Genomic DNA, 5,951 nt, shown 5'->3' with positions numbered 1-5,951 from the left:
TAGCTCGGATGTGATTTTGGTTCAGGCCTAAAGAGTGGATGTGATTTAGTAATGCCGCTAGCAGTGGATGTGATTTTGATAATTGGTCAATTAACCATAGATGTGATATCTAGCTGGGATGTGATTTTGGCTAAGGCCTGGACAATGGATGTGATTTTAGTAATGCCGCTAGCAGTGGATGTGATTTTGATAATTGGCAATTAAACATGGATGTGATTTCTGGCTCGGATGTGATTTTGGATTAGGCCTAAACAGGGATGTGATTTTAGTAACGCCGCTGGCAGTGGATGTGATATTGATAATTGGTCAATTAACCATGGATGTGTTTTCTGGCTCGGATGTGATTTCAGTGGTGCAGATGTGATATTGGATAGGTTTTTTCGAAATCACATCCTTTTTCCATTTTAGTTGTAAAATCACATCTAGGCCATTCACAGTGTAAGGTGTACCTGCTGAGCTGAGGTGCTGTAGAACCTCATCGAGTAATATTTTAACGGAAGCTTTCTACCATCATTATCTTCAAACAGTGTAAGTTTAAAGTAAATCTGTGGACATTGTGTTTTGTGTCGTACCCGAAAAACACCAAACCCTTTTATTAGGCCTAAGTGTGTTGGCCTTCTTCCCGCGCTGTGTTTCCGGACCTTGAAATATAGGATACTGACGCAGGGGGAACAATAGAGCGAGCTGCCTAAGAAAACGATCTTGAAGAACGTTTGGAGATGTATAGGATTTACGTCTTCGACAGCAGCAGCCTATAAATGACTCCCGCCAAATTTAGTTTTGCTCAAACTATGTGAGCTTATTTACAATACCTTGCCATCCAATAACCTGGTGGCATTGGGTTCCACGTAGAACTTCAATCCTTCCACGGCGTTCTCAAGGGTTATAGCTCGCACAAAGAGAATGGTGATGAAAATATACGGGAATGTTGCAGTGAAATATACTACCTGGAATACAAAATAAATACAAAATGGTAAAATAAGTGAGTTTTCCGTCAAAGTAAAGAGATCTCCTAAACGTACCTTCATTATGTTTTTGAGCGAAAACAGACATTTAGAATTACTTTTAAACTTGTTTGTTCTAAGTTTTAAAAAAAAATGTCTCATAGGACGTCTTCTTGAAGAAGTGTTTTCCGTCCCCTTTTTGGGGGGCACTCATTCCTGTCAGACTATGATTTTAATCTCATGATTAATGTCGCTCTCATAAACTATGATTTTAAGTCCATTGAGCTAAAGCCCACTTGGTATCGAGGCCTATTTTGTCGATAAGTTGTTCAATGTGCCAGTCAGCAGCCATTCAACCTACGGCCGTATAACCAGAGATCACACCCAAGTTTCAGATAAACCTGAGAGGTGAGAATTTTATCATAATAACATAAAGCAATAAAGCAAAATGGAAACATGGCTGTAAACTTTAATTAGTTTTTGAGTTCATTTTTCTTTGTTAAATCGTAATTGAAACAAATTTACTCAATCATGTTTCATTTTCGTTGGTACCATGCCAACGAAAAACAGCATGCTGCCCTATCAGTCGATGATGACATCGTCAGCCAATCACCCGTGCAAGAAAACCATTCTGTCTAATAGTTGACTTTTTCGTGATGTGAGATTTGGATTAACGGTGGAAATCGCTGTATCCTGACTGGACTAGGAACGATACGGTCTCGCTTTTAACATTTCCAGGTCGAATATGAAATAATCTATCCATACATACTAATTGGGGACTGTTGCCGACATTCATAACATGAACATTTTCCGTGTATTTGTGACTTGTTTTCTCAGTTTTTGAAGCCATTTTTATGTACAAATTTCTCTTTTTAAAGTTTGAGTTGCACCGATTGTTTTTATACATAACGACAGATATGCTCTTCGTTTCAATTTACTGGTACATTATTTTGGTTGAGACTTTTCAGCAAAGGCTGAAAATTACCAAATTCCAGAAGCCCTTTTGACTAATTAGTATTCAAACCGAGGTCACGCATGAAAAATCACGCCTACTCGCACAGATAAATGACAAAGGAGACTTATTAAAGGAACACGTTGCCTTGGATCGGTCGAGTTGGTCTTTGAAAAGCGTTTGTAACCGTTTTTTATAAAATGCATATGGGTAGAAAGATGTTGTAAAAGTAGAATACAATGATCCACACAAACATGCCTCAAAATTGCGTGGTTTTCCTTTTACTTCGTCGACTAACACGTCGGCCATTTATGGGGGTCAACATTTTGACTCCCATAAATGGCCGACCATGTTAGTTCGCACAGTAGAAGGAAAACCACGCAGTTTCGAGGCAAACTTGTGTGGATTATTGTATTCTACTTTTAAAACATCTTTCCAACCAAATGCATTTTATAAAAAACGGTTACAAACGCTTTTGTTTTGACCAACTCGTCCGATCCAAGGCAACGTGTTCCTTTAAGTCAAGTGTTCTGCGGGTATACTGTTGTTCGTTATTTTATGCACAGTATGTTGAGATACACCAAGTGAGAATACAATGACCAAGGTGTCCAGTGCCTTTATTGTGGAGTATCATTAAATATCTCTTTATCTGTAAACATTTGTGAGACCGATGGAGTCCTTGATTTATAAGCAGGTTGCATGGCGATAATGCGATTGAATTAGGCTTCAAACTGTATAATAACTAGGCCTATGTATAATTTACCTTTAGGTTTTGGGAAGCAACTTCATTCTATTTCATTTCTAAGATCACGTTGTAGTAGATGTTGAGCAGTGTTACTATAACAAAACTTGCTATTCCTATACCTAAAATACAAACAAATATCGTTAACCAATCATTCAATCAATCAACCAACCAATCAATCAATCAATCAATCAATCAATCAATCAAAGGTCATTTACAAAACGCCAAAATCAAAAGTTTGGTCTAAGGGGCTGAGGCATAGTTGAGTGGTTATAGTAAGCCTGCTGATGGAACAGGTGAGCTTTAAGGAGTATCTTGAATGAGGTGAGTGAGCTGGCATACCTGATCTGTATAGGAAGCTTATTCCACATTTTGTGGTCATATATAGAGAATGATCTCTCTGCAAAAGTTGAACAGCGAATGCTTGGCACAAAAAGGGAGCAAGAGGTATAGCTATAGACGAACGAAGATGTCTTTGTTGAGATCTCAATTTAGGAGCATGTCCGTGATATATCCAGGAGCAATTGTTTATGTTACGCTTTATACATCAGAGCGTAAAGTATCGTGAAATCGCCTGCAGGATCATAACTTTGAAGATGATTCTTTGAGTGATGGGAAGCCAATGTAGGTTGAATAGATGAGGACTAATGGAATCGTACCCAAGTAACAAGCCTGTGATATTTTTCACAGAGCTCTCGAAAGTACACAATGCAGTGCTTGCACTCATCGATGTAACAACAGTACAACCAAAATAAGATTGATAGACTGTTGTTTGTTTGCATTGTTATGCTAATTAGACCGATCGGCTTGGCTGGATTGTTTGTAATTATTGGTATGTTGTCTGAGTGGCTCTGAGAAACAAATGATCAGCACTTTTGAAAGTGACTTTTTGTTGTTATTATTGGCTTTCCCATCAGCCAGATTATTATTATTTTTCGATTTGGTTTATATTAGTGTGGTGCAAAAAGTAACGGGGTGAAACTCAATTTATGCCAGGGATTTTGTACAAGTAATCAACTCGATTGTGATAATAAAAATGCAACAATAACCGTTTTTGTGGTTTCTTTAAATTGTGTTTGTCTCCATATAATACATTAGTGGGTATTTCTCTAGAAGCTCTTAATTGATAAAACACTGCTCTAGAATTGCAAGGGTCGTGGGTTCGAATCCTACCCGAGTTATATGCCTGTGTTATTTGTTCACAGGACTCAGGAAAGTACTAAGCTTTATTCAAATTAAAGCTCTTTCATGAGTTTTCGATTGTGATGAGTGACGATGTACAATTGAAATTGCCAACCGTGAACTTTCAAACGGCTTTGTTTTGTTGTCTATAGTGCTGATATAGCAAGACAACACGTTGCAACACGTTACAACACATGCTCACTTTATAGCGCTGCAGACATCTTAAAGGCAGTGGACACTATTGGTAATTACTCAAAATATTTATTAGCACAAAACCTTACTTGGTAACGAGTAATGGGGAGAGGTTGGTGGTATAAAACGTTGTGAGAAACAGCTCCCTCTGAAGTGACATAGTTTACGAGAAAGAAGTAATTTTCCACGAATTTGATTTCGAGACCTTAGGTTTAGAACTTGAGGTCTCGAAATCAAGCATCTAAACGCACACAACCTCGTGTGACAAGTGTGTTTTCTTCTTTCATTATCATCTCGCAACTTCGCTGACCGATTGAGCTCAAATTTTCACAGGTTAGTTATTTTATGCATATGTTGAGATACACCAACTGTGAAGGCTAGTCTTTGACAATTACCAATAGTGTCCACTGCCTTTAAAGAATGCTGTGTCAATTTTATCTGACTTAGTTCGCTGCCGTTGAGATATTCCATAATATAATGGAGTTGATATTTCGCGTCAAATAAGTCTTCATCGCATTATGCGCAGTCGAGTGCAGTTCACCCAAAGACGCACGCAATCGCAAGGATTTTAATGACAGCTATGTGTCAATGTTTTGTTTTTCGAAATCAACCAAAGTTCATGAAATTTACACCAAAATCTTACAAAATTCAGAAGAGAAATTTGACTTGTGTTCATATAAATACAATTTTCTGGATTTTCCGGGTCAAAAATGCATCTGGCAGGGTATGGGTTTGTCTTGTTGACCATGTTAATCGATGATGTGGCAAACCTTTTCCTTCCACTCTCATTCAGCAGGAATACTGATTTTGGGTTCTTCACACGCCGTGTTTCCCAGGGAACTCTGTCCGCCGGAGATTCGGTCCCCCTCATGGGAATTTAACACGGCCTGAGGAAGATGATTCAAAAGAGGGCGCTATCAAAGGTAGTTTGTACACAGTTTGCCATGGGGACAGAATATCCAGGGGGACAGAATCTCCTGCCGGTTACCCAAAATACAGTGTGCTGTTCCACTGTGGACAATATTGGCTGACCGCAAATTGGAGGTTTGTGTCAGCAAACACAAAATGACTAGCACATCAAGCGAAAGTGGTCGATTTTAGTGCCGGGCTGAGTCGACTGTTTTGTTCGAGCTCGTAGCTGTCATGGCGGCGTCCACAAGTAAATCGTGTGACGGACGAATGGAGCGTCTACGAGAGTATTGTGAAAAAGCAAAGTACCACATAATCGAGTAGGTTTGAGGAGCGGGAATTACAGAGAAGGTTCTTCTGAAAGCCAGAAGAGGGTTGTGCGTTGCCAGGCGAAAAGCACTCGTACGATAACAAAAAAAGGTTTCGGAGATTTATTCGCGGCGGCAGTAGAGCACGGGAGACTCATGCCCGCAATGACAGCATGATGAAATCCCGGCTACGTCATCCGGAAAGCTTGGCTCGTCTGAGACCGTGACTACAGTGTGCCGAAATGCCCGGTGACGTCACCCGGAACTTTGAGCACACCGGACATCAGGAGATCCCCCATACGGCAAACTGTATACCAACTATCTTGTGATAGCGCCCTCTTCACCCTTCAGTTCATGTTAAGTTCCCATAAATATGGGAGAAAATCTCCAGTGGACAGTTTTTTAAAGTTTTTTTTAGAGGGACACACAAACATCCCCCCCCCTGCCCCCCTGCCCCTCTCCCTCCCCGATCGACGCCCATCGTGTGAAAGAGAAACGCTACCACGGTGAGAGAGAAACGCATAATGACACAAATGGGCTTCCGTAGTCATGCACACTACTGTATTTTAACAAGGATAGTTCGCTCTCGGTGCGAACTTCGATCTAGGGTAGGCCTACATTCAAATGAAGATCTAAAACAACGTTTGCTAAAAAGCGACATAGATCGTGCCAAAACCATGTCCCAAGTCGACATGGATGAAGTTGATGAAACGCCGCGAGCA

Source organism: Asterias amurensis, chromosome 1 (genome assembly GCF_032118995.1).
Source record: "Asterias amurensis chromosome 1, ASM3211899v1".
Classification (NCBI taxonomy): Eukaryota; Metazoa; Echinodermata; class Asteroidea; order Forcipulatida; family Asteriidae; genus Asterias; species Asterias amurensis.
This window is presented reverse-complemented; position numbering follows the sequence as displayed.